Source organism: Solenopsis invicta, chromosome 5, assembly GCF_016802725.1.
Source record: "Solenopsis invicta isolate M01_SB chromosome 5, UNIL_Sinv_3.0, whole genome shotgun sequence".
NCBI lineage: Eukaryota > Metazoa > Arthropoda > Insecta > Hymenoptera > Formicidae > Solenopsis > Solenopsis invicta.
The window spans coordinates 18460792-18485673 of NC_052668.1; the positions used below are offsets into that span (position 1 = coordinate 18460792).

A 24882-nucleotide genomic window follows, 5' to 3' on the forward strand; every position below is an offset into this window, starting at 1 on the left:
ACGAAAAATTTCGCTGAATAGAAAACGTATCGAGTATCGAAATTTTAAGCTTTTCTAAACAATCGTATGACTTTTTATTAGAGGAGAAGGTAGTATTATAACTACTGTAAGCGGCTATCCCTAGGGGTTTTTTGAGATTACCATATTACTATTCTGTTTTCTCTTTTATGCAGTGTCATTTTTATAAATCACGTCCTAATAAATTTTTCATAATTTTAAGTCTACAGTCTATTAAACAACACTTTTAACGAGTACAATCGTTCAAGTTTCAAAATAAAATATTGAATATTAACAAAGTAATTAAATAAAATGTAAATACTATATTGCTACCTTTTCCTCTACTCTTCCTCGCTTTCTCTTTCTCTTCTGCCGCAGTCGAAGGCGGGATATTTGCGCGTATAACATTAATATGCCGGGAAACATCTGTACGCCATTCGATCGGCGACGAACTAACGGAAACCATCTCGAGACCGAAGAACTACTCCTCCCCTGTTTTCGAATTCCAGTCAGGTATGTCGGCAGCGGCGCTTTCCACCTACCGACATGGACTCTCGCCATACTTGCCCGACTCAATTATGACTTGCTACTTCTTGTTAGCCGCTGTTTAAGTTACTCCGGCCTTCCTTCCCGCTGCCTTGCCTGTCTGCATCTTCTTATTCGAGTCACCTGTCAGTCTGCTCCCCTCGCGGACCCGAAGAAACAGCTTTTTTCACACAAATGTCTTTTTCCGCAGGACGAGGTGTTTAATTCTGCTATTCCCCTCCGGGTCTAATCAAATATATTTTATTTATTTACTAACACTAATTTTATTTGAAAATCTTTTCTCTGGCATTTCGATGTTTTTGTTTATTAACGTAAGAAAAGATTTTAAAAGAATGAAAAAAGAAATTTGGTGAGTTTTTTATTTTTTTAAAAATATTTTTATTGACCCTCAAACAATATAATTGTACAGTAAATTTGAACATAACAGCAGAAAATTACAGCGTGTTGGTTCAATGTTTGAGAAAATTTTAATTTCAAATAAATATTTGCAGCAAAAAACTGTATATAGGGTTTTGAAGGGATTTAATTATTCGCATATTTTTAATTAATCACAACATACTCTTGTAAGCCAATAGCCAAGTAATAAGCGGTTTGTTTTTCGCCTCGCACGCAAACGTTTAATATCAGTTGCGAAATTGCGTTACCTGTTGCTCGTAGTTATATTTACATACATACGAGTTTTAGCTTTACTTCCTTTATTCCTTCACAAAGATTTAAACCTGACGCGATGTATTACGTTATTTGGTAGAAGTATATCGCGCTTTCGCGATTGGTCCCATATACAGTGGAAAAGAAGTGCTCGTGAACTATGTGCGAGTTGGCGGCATCCATGTTTGCCAGCTACTTGCAAACTGTTGAGGCAGTGACGGCAGTTCTCGCTAGGTGTTCTTACTGCAAAACTTGGTCTCCTTTCGGCGCGTTGCATGAACGGAACAAAGCGTGCTCCTCTCTCGATAGCGATGGTATTACGAGCCGACGAGGGAGAGAAGCTCTCGGGTGACGTTAGAAATTACATACGCGTTTCCGGAGTACGTACGCAGCAGATTTTAATATACAAAATTCTGACTGAAATATTCGGTCCAATTCTAAAACGGTGGGCTGCAATTAAGTACTGTATGCGGAGAAAACAGTTTTTCGGAAGTATCTAAAAATTAGCAAGATATAAATTTCAAAATAATTTTATTTAGACCATCAAAATATAATTATGCAAGATATGCAAGCATGATGAAAATGTTGCAAACAATTTTAACATTCTAGCAACTAATTTAAGCGTCCCAGATAACTATTTTGAGAATGCAACAAAATTATTTTCAGATCTTTGCATCTAGCTTTTTAAATTTTCAAATACTTGAGCAATAAAAAGTACCGTTCTTTCGGAGACAAATTCTATAGAAACTAATTATAGTTTAATAATTTAATTTCTTTAAGATTTTTTAAGAATGTAACACATTTAAAGTTATTTTTAACGAATAATCTTTTAGTTGTAATTCAGAATTTATTTTTGTAAGTGTTTTTTATTTACAAAAATAGATGAGACGATTGCGTGTGTTGCTCTGAAAAGCTTTCGATTTTAAATAGAATTTATTTGAAGAACGTAGCCTTTGCTGTGCTTGAAAAGAATCTTAATTTAAAGAGTTCTACTTTCGCGCAAGATGCACTTGGTATTTTTAGATAAGGCAACATTATGCGGAGTTTTATATTCTTTCACTTCTGCGTCAAACACTCGTGCATTTTTTTCTTTGAAGCTCTCCGAGTTGATCAAAATTTTTCCCAGGACGTGAGATTTCCAAATGAAAGCGCGGTCATTAGAATGGCGAAAGAATTGTTTTTCTCGGGGAACGTTTGATTTACCTCATCAGTGAGTTCTTAACTTCGGCGTGGGGGCTTGAATGGCGGTCGGGTGCTTGAACGAAACGCTTTCACAAACTCGACTCGGTGAGTGGCTGTAGAAAGGTGCGAGAATTCGTGAGAAAGAGGGAGAGACGGAGGAAAAAGGGAAGAGCAGCGTAGGAAGAAGCTCACGGCGGCGCGGCGGCGGTGGGGTGGCAATTTGATTTTGCAACCTAGATAAAGAAAGCTTTCTTCCTCGTTATTGGTTACTACGAGTTCGAATCCTCCTCGCTCCTTAAACTCGGAAGAATTTCCCGGTGCGCGCGATAGAACAGCCATGGGGATAGCTCCGCCGACGTGAACTTTCTAATGCGATATACGCGCGCGCGGCGTAAATTACAGACGCGGCACGAAGATGCGTGACCGCGTGGTATAGATGCTCTCAGTGGTATCGAATGTTCGGCGAACGGCTGCCGTGAGATGGATAGCCTTGTGTCGGTATGAACCATCCTGTGCAAACTGTGCAACGATGAATCATCGCCAGGAATAAGGAATGGGATGTCAAAGATACAATTCTCCCTCTCTTCCTCTCTTCCTCTCTCTTTCCACTAGTTTCCGTGAAAGGGATGGAATAATATTTCAATCTTTTTCTAGCTATCTACTTAAAAATCTCAATATTTCAATTGAATTCTCAACGTAATCTTCTTTTAACAAATTTTTTTCTCGCGCGTCGTTGAAATAAAACTACCGAGCGGAACGATACGTCCGGTACGAACTACAGACCGCTGAAATAAGAATTTGCGATCGTCAACGGAACGGATGTTCAGCCAGGCATCACCGTCCGCTCGTTGTCCCGCGAACGACGTGGGATCGAGGAAGAAAGTCCCCAGACTCCCTTCCGAAGTGCCGATGGAGTCGGCCGACCCAAAAACAAAGCCGTAACTCGATAGAGACGTCACCCTACCGTCAAGAAACTCGGAGTGACAAGAATAGGGTGACTCACGAAGCCTCCGCCATCACCGATTCTCTCTCTCTCTCTCTCTCTCTCTCTTCCCTTCCTACCGCCTGTCCATCCTGACACCCCCGCGCATCCCAACGGCCATCCTCGCACCCCGCAATGACCCGAACGACGACGACGCTCGTCTTCTGGGCGACCACGAACTGTCCAACTGTCCAAGTGCCCATTTTCGCGCGGGTTCTGGCGAGACACCTCCATCTCTCTCCTATCGCGAATAATATCTCTCCGGGATACCGACAGGCGCGTCTCGCGAGCGAATCTTGACAAATACGTAACTGCGGCTCTCGTATTCGAGTTTACTCTAGCAAAACGTACCAACATGTATCTCGACGGGCGAATCTTACGGAAGAATATGGTATTCCACGCGTTGGCTTCTATCGGCGTCGCGCTCACCCGTCGTACGTTTTCCATGGAAAGATCGTTACCATCTAATGACATTATTCAGAATCACGAGTTCCTGGTGGATTCAATTACATGCACTTGTGCCACGAAATGAACGAGGAAATGTATTTCGTTTATTTGATCTTGATAAAAAGGGCGAAAGTAAGATGTGACAACCTTTTCTTAAAAGGAATTCACGATAATATTGAAAATGAAATAAATGGAAGTAGAACGGATTGAAGGAGGGGACACTACATGACGTGTGTGGCGTTCGCTTTGTCGAACTTACGGGCACACACACGTGTTTATATGCGGACTTTTTCGAACTACATGCGTCACGAGAAAATTAATTTTCTTAATGGTCGCGCGTGCGTAAAATTTTGTTTTCATTTATTAATTTTCTTAATGGCATAATCTTCAGTTTACATCCAATTGCTATCGCTACTTCCGGGATCAGATCGCCGGGACGAACGGGCGATGCGCATCCGCTTTAACGGAGCGGCTGTAAAAAATTAATTTTCTTAATGCAACACTATCTGCGAAATGGGGTGAATGCCGAGATTGCGAAATAATTAGTGTTTCCTCGGTTGGCGTCCGTGAACTGAAATTTCCCAGGAAAATTCTCCCGGTATTAAGGCTACGGTCCAACGGTATAAGTTCTGTAACGATTGCCCACTGGAATATTATATTATACATACGCTACGTGTACATATATATATATTTTTGTATTGCAGAGGTGCACGTCCGCGCTCGCGTATGTGCCGTCGCATGTAAAATTGCGAAACTTTTACGATAACTGTAACGCCCTGGTTTAAAGTCGCCCGATGTAGATCCTAGGATTGTTAACTAGATAATTTTTTCGCGCGAATTAGCGCGCTACACTGAGAGAAAAAAGTAGTTGTATTTATCACAATTCAACTATAATTTATTGTTATTTTCAAATTTAATTATACAGTTTATAATTATTTTAATCAAGCAAGTTATAGCTATACTAGTTATTATTACATAAATAGTACAATAAGCAAATATTAAAAAAATAATTATAATTAATATACTTGCGATTTACTACATAAAAATGTTTATTTTTACCATCAAACGTCTATTTTACAATATTTATTAATATTTATTAATTTAAAATTTATCGAGGTTTATAAAATAAATTTTGTCATATTTGATAGAACTATAAATAGATGGCTGTTATATTACTAATATCATAGCAGTAATAATGTTAGTGATATAAAAGAGATATAAATTATCTTAACTATAATTCTTTTACCATGCAATTGTAGTTATAAATAATCAAGGAACTTTTCCAAATTTATTATTTTTACTCGCGAAAGTCTAACTCATTTTCTCTTATTGTACGACAATATGCACGTAACGTTTCTCATTGATAGTATCTGACACGTATCTGTTGACACAATGTCAATAATAATTTAAAAAAAGAATAGTTGCAGCGGTAAATATTATTCGACGTCTTCTGCCTTGGGTAACAGTTTGATTGCTCGCTTCTTCATATCACATCTGTGTGTAAGAAGCAAATGTTTGGAAGCTTCTTCAAGGTTGAAAGGCGTGTTTTACATTCCGGTACCATTAAGAAAATGAAATTTGCAATTCAGATAAGCGAGATACTTCTCGCATTTGCATTGACGTTGCCGACTTTTTCAGTAGGAAAATTAGAGTGTACTCTATAACACGTTCCGTACGCTCGTCCGAAATGAAGCTAATCATTTAGTAATCATCGAAGAGGGAGAGCTAGAGCGTTCGAAGTTCGAATGGCCGATCATCATCCAAGATGACCGTGGGTAAGCTTCTTTATCTCCGACAAATTTGACGTGAAATTGAGCGCCTATCGTTTTCGCTTCTTCGAGTAATAGTGCGGCGCGTACGTCATCCAAATGTCAAACCTTTTCTCGCAATTATTTCGGATGGGTCAATCAGAATCAAGAGTTTCCATCAACGAGGAGCCACATAAGTCTTCGGGAAACAAAGGAGAAGAGAGAGAAGAGCGCGATGGCACAAAGTGCGGCGACGCGGGCGAAGGAAACGGCGACGGCGACGTCTCCCTCCGGCAATCTCGTGTCGCGACGTCGTAACTGCCTCGGATGTCCTATAGGTTCGTAACCGTTTCGGAATCTGGGGAGGGCGCGCGGGCGACGAAGGGGTGATGGTTGGCACGGAGTACGGATACAGCGTAAATTGTTAAGGCGAGGCCTCGTCTAGTTATAAATTAGAAAAGAGGCAATCTCGCCCGGGTTGGATGTTTTCCCGCATTTTCCGCGCCCGTCCCGCGCGCCGCTGCCCTCCTCGCACTACCTCCTTGTCTCTTTGTACGAGGCTTTAGTACCGGTCATAAAAAAAGGAGGAAGCGAGCCGTCTCAGAAATCCAGCTGAAATTAAGCCCCACCGTATGGTTCCTCCGAAAAAAGAGAAGAGAAAAGAAAGGAAGAGATAGATAGAGAGAGAGAGAGAGAGGAAAGAAAGAATACCGGACCAGAAACTCCGCAACGTCTCTTCCTCCCTTTCTTACCTAATCACAGTTAGGCCACAGTCGCTGTCTTTCGCGAGATTGTGTCGCGTTTGTGTGATAGTATCGCGACAAAGCGCGCCCTTTGTCATGGAAAGCGGTTTAAGGAAAAGCTCGATTCGCAGGAAGTCGGAGACGCGTTTCCTGTAACTAAGGACGTCTTCAAGATTCTATAAGGGAGTTCGCACACAAAGAGACGAGTAACTATAACAAATAGTTATACCTACCTTCTATAGCTACTTACTTCCTTTCCTAACCACGGATCTAACAAATGCGACGTATTCTTCCGCGACGTATCCGAATCTTGCCCGCTGGTTTACCTAAAGGTTGTAGCTTACATTTGTAAAAAAAAAAATCATAGATTCCCACATCATAGATTCCCTACGGTGTATGAATTGTACAAGCGGAATCGTGTTCTGTCGTTTAAAAGCATAAAATATAGGTCAGAAAATGAATCGTCGTTTCGTCGTTGAACACGTACGCGATTAAAATGAAATATGAAAAGATTATTTACATACACGGGAACATGTTCGATCTGGAGAATCTGATATTTTAACTAAAAACGTGATTCAATTATATCAATTTTTTTTATCCATCTAATTTTATCTGAATCTTTTATTAGATTTTCGAGATATATTCCTGACGTATGTACTCTGTCGTGCGTTTTTTTCCCAAAACGGACTCAAGCGGGGAACGAGCGGAGGTATCACGCGAATATTCCATATCTCGTTGAACGTGCCCTTTGTTCGATTTGGATAATACGGGAGTGTCAGATTTCAATCTCTCGATATGCGAGATACGCCGGGGCGTACGCCCCCGCGGCTCCTTTTTAATATCTCTAATATTTCCAGTCAATATTCCCCATTTATTCCCGATCCATCACTTGTCTGACGTGTAACCGGATGCCTCCCCTACCTCCCACTACCTGCCTGATATAGAGTCAATCCGATATAGAGAGCGGAGTTCGAATTTCCCGTAAGGCGATCCGCTGTAAGTTGAGTGCAGAGGCAAATGTTTTCTTTCCAGATGGAAAATAACCAGCGTCGCATTTTCCGGACGGCACGTGTGTGTCGCGACTGAACACGCGCGCGCGGGCGTCATATCTCTCTTTCTCGTTGATATGGAAAAATAATTCCATCTCTCGTAATTTCCTATGGGAAAGAGTCCGTTTCGAGGATTTTCCAATGATTTTCTCAAGGAATCGATGCTGAGTTTTCATTTTTCCGACCTTAAATGCCTTGGAATCTCTGCGATGCTTCTGTGTACCTCTCTCACCTCCCGAATTGCCTCCCACAATCCGTTTAATGAAAATAGAATGTGAATTTAAAATAAGATAAAAAAAGACACTCGAAACTGTAATAATAAATGACAGTAAGCGAAAGAGAGAGCGAGAGAGAGAGAGAGAGAGTAAAAGTGCAAGAGCGGTTATTGTGAATGCAAATTTAATTTTGTGTCAAGATAACTTTTATAATACAATACTTGATTAAACGTTTCATTTCGAGCTATCTTCAGCAACAATACAAAATACAGCAATACTATCAGAGGAACAATGCTGAGCACTTTTTGAGTTGTCATTTCGAAAAATTGTTGATACGTAATGAAACAATCAAATGAAAAGAACAAAGGCAAATTGTCATTTTCTTTATAAAATCCAGTGAAATTACAAATGTTAGAAATAAACTTTAATAAAATAAGAAAGTTTGCAAGTTACATTAATCTATAATGTAATAGTGACAACTGGGTCGAGCGAAAGTAAAATATTTAAAAAAAAACTATTTTTTTACTTTCCGTTTGACCCAGTTGTCATATTATAAATGACAAGTTTTATTAACATGGCTGCAGATTTTTTTTTATTTTTTCAAGTTTATTTTTCACGCTTTTAATCGCTTTAATGGGCAACATAATTGACAGATTTTTGCTATCATTTTTGTTTTTATCTGATAATCAAACGCATGTCAACGATATATTTAAATAAAAGTTATTTTTACATAACATTAAATTTATGCCCCAATTACCGCAATATTACTAACTCTTCTCTCATTTATTATTAAAATGTGAATTACATTTAAAAAAATAATATATTTTTATTTTATTTTTGGGATACAAGATTTTCTGTTAGATTTTCGGACAAATAAATTACAATGGAAGTTGTCAATTAAACGTTTTTGATCGTATAATACGTACGAGAAGAAAGATTGTTTCCGTAAAAGCGAGCTTACATCCTCGTCGTCCAACTCGAGTGGATTACGATGCGCAATCTTGGTCGAACTCGCATTTCGAAAGCGAGAACGATAGAAAAAAAAAAGAAAGAAAGGAGGAGGACTGTCGCAGTGGCCGCTGCGGAGGGATCGCGATTCCATCCAGTGGTTACGCCCAGAACTAGTCAGGCAGTGGGTTGGCCCGATTAGGATCAGACCGAGAGAGAGAGGCCCGGAACGAGCCTCCGGTTATCCGGCTCACGCGCGTCGTTCCCCTCGCAAAAACGGACGGCGAACGTCTCCGTCTGCTGATCTGTACGTAGAATGTTCTCTTTCCGGCTACGTGTCGGCGAACGATGGCGGGCATCGACGGTTATCCGGTGGAAATTTCGTCCGGGGGAAATGACCGCGGACGAGGAACACGATTTCCACTTGCGTTGTACTTTAATCGGGGAATTCGACGGCGCAGTTGTCCGAAATTCTGTGCGAAAACGAAAGAAAGTAAGAGCCACCTCAGCTAGAAGAAATAGCTATCTTTATTATTGCTATACGATTATATAAATGAAATTTAATTGCTGAGCAATTTTTTTTATATCAATGTCAAAAAATTTCAATAAGCTAAGCTGAATATTTGTTTCGCTTTAATATTCTTAGCAATTTAATATTTTTCTATTTTGCGTAAACATATTGCAGGTATGTAATTGATAACGTACGATTACATACATGTATTAAGTTGATTTATTTCTTCGTAAGAAAATTAATCGAATGCTTTTCAAATTTGACTTGAAAATGTAGAATCATACAAAAAATTGTCTACATTTTCAAAATATTCTTTTGATTAAAATTATGAAACTCTTACCTTTTCAAATGCATATTAAAATGCAGTTTATTAATATTTTAAATTGAATCATTTTTATTCGCAATTACAGTTTAATATGGATGATCCGAAACTCTCCTACTGATCTAAAAGCTATGTTGTTAATGTTGCTAAAAAAAATCCAACCAATATAAAAAAAATACGTTTACTTATCGGACTATCTTTGCTCAACGCAATATCATAAGAGTAGGAAATACCAAACAGTTTATTTTCGGCGAGGCACACGACGACGGCGTCAATCGAAGCGCTGGCACTCAGCGGCGGCACGAAACAAGGCGCGGGTCATTTCCTGCCACCCCGGTAATCGACCCCAAGTGATTGGATATGGATTATAATGGAAGTTAGACTTAATGCCGATGTACTCCACCCTGAAGCATTCGGTGGCGATATGCGATACCGCAATCCACGAACGCAGATTGAGAATTGATCGCTCGTAGAACGCGTCCGGTCGCTTCGTCGTGAGTATTCCGTCAAAATCACGTAAAAAATTAAATAATTCAATTGATAAACCAGTGGAACAAATAAAACGTTAATTCACTAAATATCTTCACGCTAAATATCTTGCCGCGATATAAGAATCAATTGTTAGTACTATTCGAATGAATATTTATTAACATTTAAGAATTTTTTCCCTCAGTTTACAAACAAAATTATTTTATCCTATAATAAAATTTACAGTTAAAAAATAAATTATAAATTTTTTAGCTGTAATAAAAAAAAACTTTCATTAAACTACGATGCGTTACAAATACGACGTATACTGTTCCACTTTATTATTTTCATACAGATCAATATAAAATAATAAAAAATGAACAATGAGGATAAAAAGAGTCTCAATTAATTTTTCACTCGAAATTATACTTTTACGTTTCAATCCTCGATACGCTACTTTTGTCACCGCTAGAACAAACCGTGATATCAACCGTCTCATCGTCGGCCTGAACGTCGCGTCGCAAACTTTCTCCCCATGAATTACTCTGATTCGGTTGACTTTTGGGCCATTGACTTCCACTCCGTCGGCAGACACAGAAGTGTTGGCTAAATTAGGCGTAACGACCGCGAAACACGCGCGCGTATTTGTGTATTTGCAAAACTAATCCACGTCGCGCTTGCCTTGGTGGGTACCATGGGGCCGTGCTGGAATCGTTTCAGCAGACGAGCGAGCGCAAGGAGTTTCCAATCTGGCCGCTGTCGTTTCCGGGAGAATTATGCGTTCCGTTGCTTAGAGGTAAGGTAATTAGTCCGGTCTGTTGAACATTAATACGATTATTTTACGTAAACGCCCTTTGTAGGAAGTTGTAATTGGATAAAGCTGTTTTACGTTTTGATTCGCAGTCTTAACTCGCGTCTGAATGTACGCATTATGCGACGTTACCGATTAAGTGTTCTTGTGCGCTTTGCGTCGCAACGGAAGCGGAAGCGCGGTAAAACGATTATGATAAAGCGATTCGCGAAGGATTGATGCGCGAGATATACAAAATTAATTATGTATACTTTTCATGTGACTTATGATAAAATTATACGTCGATAGTACGATAGTTTGTCGTTTCTTTATCAAATTCCAACTTGAATAGAGCCATTGATTTAACGTCTTGCAAGGAGAAACAGAGAAGCACATCTTTTCTTTTAATTAAATAGACATTAATTTTTGATTAATAACTATTCTGACACACTTCCGAACGCTTGATAATTTCGTTGTAAACTTGACTGGCAGATAAAACTGAAATAGTAAAATCACTGTCTTCTTTTTTACCGAAAAGATAGATATTTATATATCTAACGAATATTCTCGCGCAAATTTCTTTTTGAAGAGAGAAAATGAAAAATCACTGGTATATGACAGCCGCAAGATTTATCGACAATTTAATGCGATATAGAGATTATTTAGGTGTGTAGTGTGTATGTACACTGAAGTCTTTCGGAATCGTCGAGAAGTGGCGTGGATGGGGCCGCGAACGGAGACGAGAATTCTTTGAAAGTCCTCGAAAGTAATAGGCTGCCTCTCGACCCGAAGTATCACGAATTAGATCTTGAGATAATGCCGCTTCAGCACTAATGAATCCAAACTATTGAACTCTAATTACATCCTAAAATTGCTTAACTATGCTGAAATCCTGACGAGGAAATGAGAGATGAAGTAGTTACAGAGCGAACCGGAGAAACAGAAAGAGAAAGAGAGAGAGAGAGAGAGAAAGGAGAAAGATAACGAGATGATAAATGTTCGATGCGAATGTTATAAATTTGTTTTACTATATCGCGCGCGTTAATACACGCTGACCTTGCTTTCGCGTGAAACCAAAGCGCATCCCGTTCAAGTAGACGAAAAAGAGTATGGAAAATTGAATTCAACTAAGGTCGGTCGCGATAATGGCGAGTGTAATCACGGTCTTCGCCGATCCTCCTCTCCCTGTGACATAGACTCGATCAGATTGGAACATTGCTATTCGGACCGAACACACAAACCCGACCGCCGCCGCCGCCGTGAAAGTTGTTCCGCCGACCAAGATTCGCCGGTGATAACCGTCGTTCCCCTCTAAGAGAACGGCCGCTTATCTGACGATTTTTTCAGGGTTTTGCACCGCAATCGACCGGAAGATCCCCCTCGTCGCACCGGGCCGGAATTAAATGCTCGAATTCTGAAATCTCGTATAGGTCGAATTGGGTGTAAGCTCGCGACGCGCGGCGCGGCGTCTCGTTAAGGGGATCGCTCTATAATTGAATTCTCGCGCGGGATTTAGCTACATATCGCGCATTTAAACCATTATTCCGTTATTAACTGTGTTCCATTATTTAACGCGGGGTAATCGGAGATCCGTGGAGCGCAGTTGACAACTAAATTAGTCGTGTAAAAATTAATGTGTTTTTATACAGTATCTCCTTATTTCCCGTGATATCCTACACTTTGAAACTTCTTTTTCCGCCGCCATAAATATCATATAACAACTTTTACCTTTCCTTCCGTCTAAGTTTTAACATCTGACATGTACTTGCTTTCAAACTCGACCATCAGCTCTATCGTATGCCGCTTTCTCTTCTCGGCGTTCTCACACCTCCTCACGCTTTTCCCTCGAGAATAATCCGTTCCTCTCTTTTATGAAAGCTCGTTCTCCAGTTCTTTCACGTGTTATCTCACCTCGCCTCCTTCGCTACCAAAACAACATCTCGGCAATCCAATTGCAAAATTTGCCAGTTCAGCCGCTTTCAGCCGCGCGAATTTTTCGAGTGCCATTATCGCCGCAAATAAATGAATATTTATGGGCTGTGATTTATGCAAAATGAAATTGCAGCTTAATAGAAGACCCGATACTGTCCGTAACGTTGTATTAAATCCGCAGAACGAAAAGCCTGCTTTTCGCGACGAAAGCAGAAAGAGCATCTCTTACTTAGAACGAGGCGACGAGAAGAAAGGTAAGTCGCGAGGGGGAGACGCGAGACGGGGATAAGAGTGACAAGAGTAAGAAGAATGGCCCGCGACGACACAGTGGAGAGCAAACCATAAAGATAGTAAAGAGCCGCTCGCACACCAATTCCACGGTCTATCTAGACGACACGGGACGAGAGACCTTTGAAAATCGCGTTGCGCCTTTTATCAAACACACAGTACGGTTGCGCCTTCGCCGCGATTCAAGCAAGCTAAAGAAAACTGTGTCTGAAAGCTCCTCGCGAGAGTATCTTCGATGAACGACGACGACGGAAACGAGCTATCGCGTTTGCACTTCGTTTAAGAATTCCTGTCTGAGAAATTTCTTAAATGCAGTCTCATCGATTATGTTACGTTAAATGTTAATAAAATATTTTTTTTTTTTATAATATTGATTCTAATTAAAATTCCACCCTCCCCTCCCCCTTCTTACTTTTAATTTTATTGTTGAAATATTCCACAATGACAATTAGATATTTAGGGGAAAGATGCTAAATGGCTGATAAAAATTCTATAAACAATACAATGACAGACGTTTCGACCTTTTCCCTTGATGAAATTTCTAACATCAAACTCTCCCTTATTACAAATTATGGACAGCCTCGGAAACTGTCGTTGAGAAATATTAGAATCTTTGATAGACATCTCCTACATTTTCCTGAAACATCTCGCGAAGATAAACAGTTTTTCTATCTATTTATGGGACGAAGAATTGGAAGACTGTCAAAGATATATTGAAATACAAAATAAAACGTGACACGTTGCCTCACGAAAATCTATCTCTTTAAAGATAAAGAAGAAACAAGCAAATTGTTCTATCGCCACACCGGACGCTAATGGGTTAAAGTGCACGAAATGCGCGCAGCGCGGCAAACGACGCGTCCGCGCGTCTTCAACGCGAGACTATGAGCCGGCGTTATTGACACACAGGCCGCGCAGAGGCGAGATCGTTTCGAAGATCCGCGTGAAACCGCGGTTAAATCCGACGTAAAAATAAAGGCGCGCTTTACGCCCCCGAGGGATCCGCGCGAGAAAGTAGAGCGAGTTCGCGTGGTGCGGCGAGGGAGGACTCAGCCGTGGGATTTACACGTGCCGTCCGGTGGTGGAAACGGGGGTGCGCGGGGGTGACGCGGCAGTAGCGAAGCGAGAGCGAAAATACGGGGATAAAAAAAAGACAGGCGGCGAAGGGGGGAGAGGGTGGTGAACGGTACAGCGACGCGCGGGTGGATGAACGCGGAGGAGCGAGCGAATCTCACGACCGGCATTTATGTAGCCCGCGTCTGCACTTAACTCTCTATGAGCCAATGAAGTGGCTAAATCACTTTACGACGGACGTTTACAACGCCATCGACCCCTATTTATTTATTACGGCGGTCTCTACCCTCGTCTCTCTTTCCGCCTTTCGCGCCTTGTTTCCTCCGCTCTTCCTGAGAGGAAGGTAACTTTCCTCCTACGTCTCTTGGCTTATATCCCGGGAAAACAAATTTAATATGTGTCGCGGCCGCGCCTCGTTCCCGCTACGCGAATGCGAATGTGGGAAATTTCATTTGCGGAGTCGCGTCCGGCTGAAATTGCATACGGACGGATTTAGGGTTTTATCGAGGCGGGCAAATGAACGGAAATTATCGAGGAGCGCCGCGTCAAACGATACGCACAATAATTACACGCATAATCTATGATTACACGCGTCTGGTTTCCTCGGACGGCTGTCATCCGTTGATCAATTTGCGCAAAACGCAATGTCGGAAATTCTCAATGCTCCTGGAGAAAATGATATTCGAGTTCGTTTCCGCGGGCGCATATCGACGATCGCGTTGTAATTGAACACTAATACGATTTTCGGTACGATATGAATCGAAATTCATTAATGTGAGACGGCGACGACTCCTTATTTATACGTATGTGAAACGTTCTTTTCATCTCGTTTCCCGAGGACGCGACCTCATTGAAATCTCCCTCGCCTCCCGCGATTGCAGATAATTGCGACGGTAGCGGGATAAAAGGAGGGAAGGTACGCGCGCGCGATGTTGTTTACCGTGGCGCCGATCAATTTGAAGCGTAGAGTGGAGACTCGCTTAATTAATGCATTCTAGTCCGGCTCTCGCGCTTAATAAAGAAAAGAGAAGAAAAACCAATGTCCCCGGAGAGAGAGAGAAAACCCGGGATAGGAGAGAGAGTTTACCGAATTCATTACCATTCCGTTAATGCCATGCATATTTATAGTCTCAGACGTCTCTACTACTGCTGCTGCTGCGTCGTCGTCGTCGTCGTCGTCGTCGTCGTCGTCGTTGTCGTCGTCGTCGTCGTCAGCGGGACAGTGCTCGGTGACGTACGCAGATGTTCATTTACTCGGATTATCAAGAGAAGCGCATACAATGAATAAGTAGCGAGGAACTGTAATTTACGCGAAAAATCTCAGCAGCCGCGCGGTGACGATTTCTCGTACCTTCTTTATTTTTTCGCGCATTTTTTTTTTTTTTTTTTTTTATAAAACACGTTATCGCGCACAGACATTTACAATTCTTGCTCTAATACGCGGGACATAAAATAATATCCGATACATTTCACACGATTGTCACTTGTGAACGATCGTTAAAGATAGTCCATACGTTCCCATTTTCACGGTGACAAATGACACGTTTATTTAAGAAATGGAATCGATTAAAGATTGTAATTTTTTTAAAACAAGTACAATTGAACATTGTGATTCTTTTAAAAATAAGTAAAAGCGAACGTATCGGATGACTTTTATAGAGTGCACTTATATTATTTTAAACAAGTGTGTTTTTACATTTACCGTCAGTTTCCATGCAGGGAGGTGCTTAACTTTCGTTACACAAACCGTCAGTTATTTAAATTTTCTCCGTGTCCTATTTAGATAAAATATTCTTTCAAAATTTTACGTGTTTTACTTTAACGCGAACAATGTTTTATAACTAAATATAAGACAAATTATATAAGTTAAGTCCTTCAATAAGATTGTTCAAAATTGCATAAAATTGTTTAAAGTCAGAGCGCGATCGTGAAAGAAGTTCAGTCTGGCGAAAGAAAAGAGTGCGCTATCGCGAACGTGATTTGCGCCATATTTCGAAAGCAATAAAGCTGTCCCTCTTCGCGAGCACGGAATATCGTACCGCTTTTACGACCCTTATACCCGGCGCTTAAATCAAACTTAACCGAGGCCCTTCGCGCGGGCAGGAGGGAGCCAGATAGCCGGGCAAAGAGAAGGGTTGCGCGCCCTATCGCGGAGTTGCCACCCTCGGACCGTCCGCCGCCGTATGCTCGATTACATGTAAAGTTTTGTCATTTGCGGTTGGACCGTATTACACGGGTTCACGGAGCTTATTTTACGCAAGGGCGAATCTCCGCATGGAAGCTAATGAAACTTGCTCCTCGGACCCTCTCGGCGCGTCAAGATAAGCCACTCGTTCTCTTTAATTCGAAAATATTTCAAGATTGTACAATGTTACATTTAGTTAAATGGACTTTCGCCGCAGTAACGGAAGGAATTGCGTTTAATTTTCATGAACAATTTGTTCTACGCAGACATCATTTGACAGTTACGCACTTCGATATTATGCAAATCCAGCAACATGTAAATATTGATATTTTCATTGTGTATTTAATGGTCCATTATTATTGTGCATTTAATAATTACGACCGAGCGACATCAATTTGTATTTTTGATTTTTAGTGCTCGAATAAGTGACATAGACAATCTAATATTGTCACTGTGAATTACGTTCGTGTTTTTGCGTTTTCATGTAAAAACATCGTGTTTAGGTGCAGTTAAAGTATTCAAATGTGTGTGATGGTTTTTTTTTTATTTAAATGAGAGCTTCATTAATGGCAAAAAGTGTGTACAGCGTAGTTACGATTCAAATGAACAGGCAGTTACATTATTTAATCGTTGCACGGATATGCAATTCGCTGCAGCAATGAGAAATTTTCTTCATTGAAATTGTCTGGCAATCGTGTGTAATTAACTCGCTCATTCGCATTGGCATTCGCATTTTGTTACAACTGAATATTGAATTTTTCCATTAACAGCAAGCATACTCGTACAAATGTTATTTAACAAGTCACCCCCTCGAGATAACAAATTAATTATTAATTTACGTAAAACTGCAGCATTCTATAATTTATTGATACGGCAAGTACTCTTAAAAACAACGAAGGAAGGAAGATGATATACGGAAGTCCTGAAAGAAGAATGCGATATTGAATAATGCAATCGTTAATATATGTTTTTATTAGAGCCATGTCGTGTCTTTACAATTACACAGCCACAAAAAAGTGTCGTGTCCGAGAGATTAGACCCATGTATCCCTATGTATTTCGGCTCTGAAATCAAATATAATCTCAAAATTGCTCTATCAAGATTTTTTTTACTCTCAAAAAATTGCCAAACGTTCCTTAACATTACACTATTCGACTCGGTCGAATCCTGATGGCGCAATTGAGGTCATATTCGATTTCAGAACCTCAAAATACATAGGGATACATTGGTCTAATCTCTCGGACATGACACTTTTTTGTGTGACTGTATTATATCATAGTTTCAAAATAGTAGGTCGAATTCTTAATATCTTGAGCTTTTGAGAGCTGACATTACCGTCGACAGAATATATTCGGTCGAATCTTTCGGGTCAGCACAGAATTAATTCAGATATTAACTGGATATTTCGGAACCAAATTGTTTGCATCACCGCTATGTAAATTTTAATCCTTGAGCAAAATATCCAGAGTCACACGAGTAGAAGACTGTGCGTTGACCGATTCTTAACACGAGTAGACAGATGGATTGAAGTGCGGAAGTTCTGTATTCAAGCACTAGCTGCGCGCGACGAGTCTCCGTGAGGAAGGCACTCGTGCGAGAGGGAGAGAAGTGAGGGCAGGAATGGAAGAGGAAGTAAAAGTAGAAGAGGAAGAAGAGAGAGAGAGAGAGAGAGAGACCGAGGGGTGAAGAGAAGCGCAGAAAAGCAGGACGCTGCACTCGAAGTTGATGGCGTCAGCTGTTACGTACTGTTGTCGACTTTAGGTCGAAGCCCTACACCTACCATCTCTCTCTTTCTTCCTGTTCCGCAGAGAGAGAAGCCGAAGGCGACAAGAAAAGAATATAATATTAAATCTCACGGTCTGCACTCCTCGACCCAGGACGGATAATCCGCGGTTTACGCCACGACGACCGTGCACCGTGAGCACTGGACGCCTCTTTCCGCGGCCCATGCGAGGAGACGGTACGCGAAAAGTTATCAGGCTTTCCATTATACGTATCTTACGTCTGCTTTCACGCCCTGAAAGAAATCCTTTACTGCCTTTTCTCTCTCTCTCTCTCTCTCTCTCTCTCTCTTTCTTTCTCTATTCACCTTTGCCTTAGATTTCGGTCCTCGCCGTTCTATAGCAACGCGCGATTCTTCGGGAACTCAATTTGATGTCTTCTGTTATTCTGTTTGTACCGTTGCACCTCTTTCTGCTTCCCCGCCGTTCTGTTCTCTGCCGAAGCCCGAGGGCAAACCCCTCTTCTTCCATCACTCGCGTAAACATTTGGACTGGGAGAAGGCGGATGGCGGTAAGAAATTTCTTCTTTGGCTCTCCGTTTCCAAATATTAATAATTACGAGCGATAATTTTCTATATAAACAGAACAATGTTAGTTGTGATAATGAAAATGAAGATAATAACATGCAAGCGGGAAGAATGCAGCGTAAAGGGTGCGGCGAAATGAGCGTAACAAACACCCTTTCCAATTTTTGTAAAAATTTATAAGCGTGTGCGAATAATCCTCCATTTTATAATTATTCGCGCAGAAAACTCCGTGCTCATTACGGCGAAAACATATAAAGCGAACAATACAAATAACACATCAAAATAAACAATTCTATTTGCGAACGGATTGAGGATGATTCGATTGCCGAGAGTCCATTGATCGCCGGGAGCTCGGCTCGTTTAATCAGACGTCATCGTCATATTTGTTCGCATTTATTCATCACGGCTTTTATTTTCCACATAATTACCGTTTAACAGTTCTGATCTTTCCAAATCATCTCGTTTGGAGTGGCGTGCGCAATATGCATTGACGAAAATCTCGTCGTTACGATACGATTAATGATGGGATAACTTTAATCGTCATTTTCCTCACTGTGACATCATTTTGTTATCAAGTTACCATTAAATTGTTCGAAAATTAATCCTAAAACAATACACTCGCTATGGAATAGCCAGATGTGTTTTTCGAAGATTGACATTTTAATAATTTTGAAAATTCATTAATCTACTTGGCAAATATTTCAACACGTTAGGATATACTTTTTTCATATAAAAAACATTAATTGGTACATTATCTTAAAAAATTCAAAGTTTTATCTAGTTTTCGGAACACTAGCTTTTTATCTTGATTTTTACAACAAATTAAAAAAAGAATTTTCAAAGTTTTTATTTTCTTTTTCTTATTATAATCTTTTATTGTAAACATACACATACATTTACTTGTGTTACCATTTTAATTCTTAATGTCTGGTGTTTCGAGTAAAAAGAGAAATTTTATTACAATATATTTATTTTTGTAAAAGATGTAGTAATCAAAGTTAGATTAGATATGCCGTATCTAGTCATGTCATTTCCATGATAAAATGAATAAGTGCGTTTTAAGATTAAGAAACTTTGTCGAATTCTGTAATCTTCTTTCTCTCTATCTTAATAATTAACAGTCTTCCGTCCCCCTTAGCTTCATATTCTTTTAGCAAAAGTTTAAATCTTGCCTCAGGAATTCAACGTTAAAATTTAAAATGATACAATTTACAACAATCGAGATATGTTTTTTAGAGATTTAAGGAATAATTCATTTCAAGAGAATCCTGTTAAGCGTCGTTCGCCTCTCAATTAACTTTTTACTCAATTAACTTTTCTAAATTTCGAGATAATGCAACATACCGAAAATATACGTCACAGACATTCGCTGGCATTAATTTATTGGAGTTAAATGCGAGAAGTTTCTCTTCCTCACGCGAGAATACGTATTCGCGACGGTAGTTCATCTCCTGCGGTCCCCTACTGATTCTCCGTGAAAATTTCTCGAACGCATAATTTCATAGAAATATCTCGCGTGTTTCATAGATCTGTCCGCCGGGCTCACGCGTACTTTTTTTTTTTTACTCCACGGCGTGGAAAATGGCTGCGGTTCGCGATCTGCCGGTGTCACGATGAAGAATCCACCTCTGTTCATTCTTCTTTTATGTTGGTCCTTTTTTTCCTTTCCTTCCCTTTTCTCCCTTTTTTTAAAAGCAGTTGTATAACTTTGGCCCTCGTGTACACGTTATTCTATTTTAACGCCCACGATCGCGGCTTGGCTCGAATTTACCATTGCCGTACATGCTTCAACCGAACACGCGATGCTTATATCGTCCTCGGTTTCTATTCATGACAATATCTTTTATTATTCGTGCGAATGAACGGAATCACCTTTCAACATCGGTATTTCAAAGATAATTGTTAGTTGAACGTACAGAATATTTCAAACTTATACAGAGAGTATTTTATAAACAAATATTTGACATGGTGAAATTGATTTTGCATTAATATGCAGCATATTTAGAAATGGCAAATATGTATAGGAAGAAGACATTAAATTTTTTTTTATATATAGATTTTATATAACAATGACAAATTTTTATTAAATGTCTCATTATCGATATTTTCAAGATAATTATCCATGTTATACGTGCAGAATATTTTTAATTTATATAGAAGATATTTTAACGTATTGAAATCGATTTTGCACTAATGTAGCATATTTGTTTATAAACTGCGAATGTGTTTAAGCGAAGAAAAGGTTTAGCTTTTTATCGCCAATATAATGATTTTCTATAATAGTGAGGAATTTTCTCAAATAGTGAGGAATTTTCTCGTTATCTACACCTTTTTTCTTACCTGATAAAGTTTTCTCTAAGAATTTTTAATCTTCAAATTTTAACTTTATAAAAAGTTTTCATCGTCTCGCAAGTAGTAAAATTTCAAGAGCAATCTGTTGAGTAACTCAACAAAATATATAAAAACGAATTTTCCCAGTTTTGCGTTATTCAATACCGTTGGTTCGTTTTCCGCAACCAAACGAATCGTATTTCGACCGGTGTAACCGTTCGGTGAAGCTGAAAGTCGCGCGCGGCTCTTTTTAATTGAAATACATACGAGAAGCGGACTTGTCGGTAGAAAAGTTTCAGCTTGACACGAGACAACGCTATTGCGCATGCTTATTCCTCAAATGGGTTAACGCAAATGTAATAATAAAGATCGATTTTCTGCGTTTGTGTGCGAAGATAAATTCGATGTAAAACCGGAGATAACGTTCTCGCGCGTCGCGTGTCTCCTCGTTAATCTAGCGTGAAGAACAAAAATCGATTTCGCGTGGATTGCATCTCATAAAGCATGTAGATCCATTAAACCTTCGGTTACCGCTGTCACGTACAGGTCTTCTAAACTTACACAGGCCACGAAAATGATTAGCGTCTATGTAAGTTTAAAGGATCGCCGGGTTACATTGGAAATTGCGGGATTAAGAGTCCCGGTTCCCGGTGCATTTCGGTGACCGAAATAATTTCGCGCGCCGCACACATAATTTCCCGATCACCAAATATAATCGCCAAAGGTAATCAAACGTATGGCGTGTCTCGCCTTGAGCAACGTGTTTTCCCGGTTACTCTTAAAAAAAAAAAAAAAAAAAAAAATCACTGGCGATTGCACTGTGTGACGCGCGCATAAAAGGGTATTTCACTCCATAAATGTCAACGTCACCCTTTTTTTTTTCCTTTCCGTCCCCGGTGTACCGTGGTCGAAAGAATCATGTTTCAATTCGCGTTACATTCGCATGCTACCGAAAATGCGACGGTGGTGTATTTAACTGGATTTCGCGCGGAAGCACTCGTGGGACGGCAGAGCACGCTGGAACGGTCGGCCTGTCGTTCGGTCGACCGGCCGACGTACGCGGCGACGGCCGGCCGGTCGGTCGGTCGGTCGGTCGGCTGGTCGGTCGATCGATCTCGACAATTTCAGCGCCGACAGGTCGAGCGGACTCTGACGCGGTTACTGAAAATCTAAAAAAAATAAAAAAAGGGGCAAGAAAACAGACAAAAAATTGGGGAGGAATGGACACGCGGTGGTGGCCGAGGGGAGATGCGCGCGTGGAGAAATAGCGGCGTCAACGACTGACAAAAAAGGGAGGCGAGCGCGCGAGCTGTGTTTCAGGAGGAAAATATTGCGGCGCGATAAACGTCACCGATAAGCGCGTGGAGACGACCAATAAATTTTTTGACGGTTGACGGTGCCCGCGAGAGAGCGAACTTGTTTAGTGGCCGTCGGAATTCGAAATAAAATGCGCTTCCTCCCTCTCGCTGTCTGCCGCCCACTCTCCTTCTCTCTTTCTCTATTTATTTCTATCTCTCTTTCTCTCTTTCTCTCTCTCTCTCTCTGTTGTTTTTTTTCTTCTCGTCGTTTTATTCGCGAACTTTTTGCACAGGCAAGTCCACACGCTGGAGTGCGTAACAGCGCGCAGGAATTTTCCGCGCGTTGTTGGGAAGTTTTTGTTGGCAGTCACGGGCGCGCAGGAAACCAATTTTTCCTCTTTTTGTCGTTTTTTTAATGAAATCAAACTATTTCTTTCACATTCCGTTTGACATTACTCCGCTTTTCTCGATAGAAACAATTTGTCAATGTAGATGTACGAGGTGTGCCCTTCGTGAGTCGATTTTTTTTCCTAACTGGAAAAATGTCGGGACGTCAATTTTTTCGAGCAACGAATAGTTAAAAAATTATTGCGTTTTCTAATGGACCCATAAAAATTAAATAATATATCTTTATCCGTTATTTAATGTAGGTCTTAAAATTTAATAGAATTATGTCTGAATTTGATGAATAGCTGATATTAATTAATGGAATATTTGTGCTCATTAAAGGTAAATGCGACAATTTCAATACAAACCTAAATGATCCTATTTTGGAATATATGTCACAAAATCTTGTAAATAAATTATTTGAAATAAATGTTTAATTCAAGAATTTATTATGCAGAATCCGAGAAAATGCATATTTTATTGTCGCTGGCAGTTCAACTTTCTTTGCAAAATGTTCGGCTTCTCGGTACGTTATACGTTTTAATGGATGTTCCCGCGAGCTTTACATTTAATCTCACAAAATTAAAAATTCAAGATTTTGAATTAAACAATTTCGAATATAAGAATATAGGGTAGGAAGAGAGAGAAAGAGAGAAAAAGAGAGAGGGAAGAAGAAAAAAGCGACCATTGCTGGTGAATTATCTCGTGCAGAAGCTCGAAATGTAAAAGGGTTTGCAAGATAAAAAAAAAGCATTGCGCCTCGTTCCGTACATCATCGGATAGTGGCTGGTATAAATGGGTGTCGCCGATAGCCCTCGGCCACCGTTGGGAAAACCGATAGCGCAACGATCATCGAGTAAAAGCGTGATTGATAAAAAAGGAAACGCGAAGCGGCCATTGCCGCTCTCCTCTCTCGCGGGGATCGTATCTGCCGGCAATGGCATCGAAATGAAATGATTATCGCATGCAACGATAACCCCCGTTGTTAAATTGGCGCGGTTAATAAAACATTGAAAGCACCGATTGTTGTTTAAACGCAATAATTTATCCAGGAAAGTGTTTTCCTTTGATGACGGAGTCTTGGGGAAACGAAATCCTTTTGTGAACGCGTAACACGATACACTTTTAGAATAATCGACCGCATAAAAAATTCATACAGCATCTTCCGTAATGATTCAATAATTTTGTATTTGACTTGAAACAAATCTTGTTAATAATTCCCCTTGTACCTTATCGAATGTCTTGAGAAGAGATACGAATCCGACGACTCAGAAAAGAGAGAAGAGAAATTTAATCACGAGAGATAACGTCGCTATTTCGATGTAGATACACGATAGATGATGACTCGGGATTATGTTTGGAGACTGGGTATTAACCCAACCGGTGCATTCTCTGGATGTCAATAAAGGGATAAAGAGATGGAATCGACTTTGCTTGCCTCATACTGAGATATCGACTTTGTCCGCAATATCCGGCGTAGATATTTTGCAATGGTCCAAGTGTGTTTCACTCGATTCTTTATCCGAAAGCGATTTCCGAAGATTCCCAAAGGTAGAAATGAAATAGTTTTTTATTAGAATGATATATCCAAATTATAAAAATATATGTAAAATTACGTTTTGTTTTTTCATTAACCCAACCATCAATAGTTGATTAGTTGAAAGATGAAAAAACTATTCAGATAATGTAACGTTATTTAATGCGCCAAATATTATGCATGAAATGCACGTTGCATTAGCGCACGTTCAATTGTTATAACTGTGCGTGGTTATCTAGCGATTCCGCTCGTTCATTTCTCTCATTAAAATTATTGAAACAGTTAATTTAAATGTTAGCAAATTTTGAACCGTCCAGCGGCCAGTATTGATAAATTTAAAATTCAATAAATTCGGAATTCAGTTTAATTATACTTAAAAACTGCAAATGGAAGTGTATGTAGCATTGATCCCTGATATATATCAAAGAGGCTAATCGTCGAAAGAAATCAAAATAAAGAAAAAAAAATGAGATATCGATAGATTCCTCGCTTACGGGATATTTTTGCATAAAATTAATCATAAAATTTTTTAATGGCTATAAAGCAATACTATCAATATGATATAAAAAAAATGTTGACCGAAAAGATCCTATTATTTTAAACTCCTCGCCATCGATATAAATAATACGTCTTCATAGGCATGCGTGTCAAAGATTGCCGTGTCAAAGATTGCGTGTATATCAGAACGCTTATTAATGTACGCGGGTGCGGAATGACGGATATCGCACGTTGGTGAACGCGCGAATTCCTCAATTTTCATTCGAGCCTCTAATGCGGTATATTAGGCGCCAATCGGTCATCGTCATCGCTGCGCATATGCACATCGCTCTCGCGTTTAGGAGCGCGTTTTGTACACCGTTCTGCCGGCGGAACGCTTGCCAGTCGTTCCGACAGCTACCCCGCCGCATCTATTAGTCAATGGCGAATGAATATTTGATAGCGAGAG

At 40.1% G+C, this 24882-nt stretch overlaps 1 protein-coding gene across 1 annotated transcript in view; it reads left to right on the top strand.

Moving 5' to 3' along the window:
* LOC105205751 (bifunctional methylenetetrahydrofolate dehydrogenase/cyclohydrolase, mitochondrial) overlaps positions 1-24882 on the top strand; it is a 78195-nt gene that overhangs the window by 33426 nt on the left and 19887 nt on the right. The gene's annotated exons all lie outside the window — the stretch shown is intronic.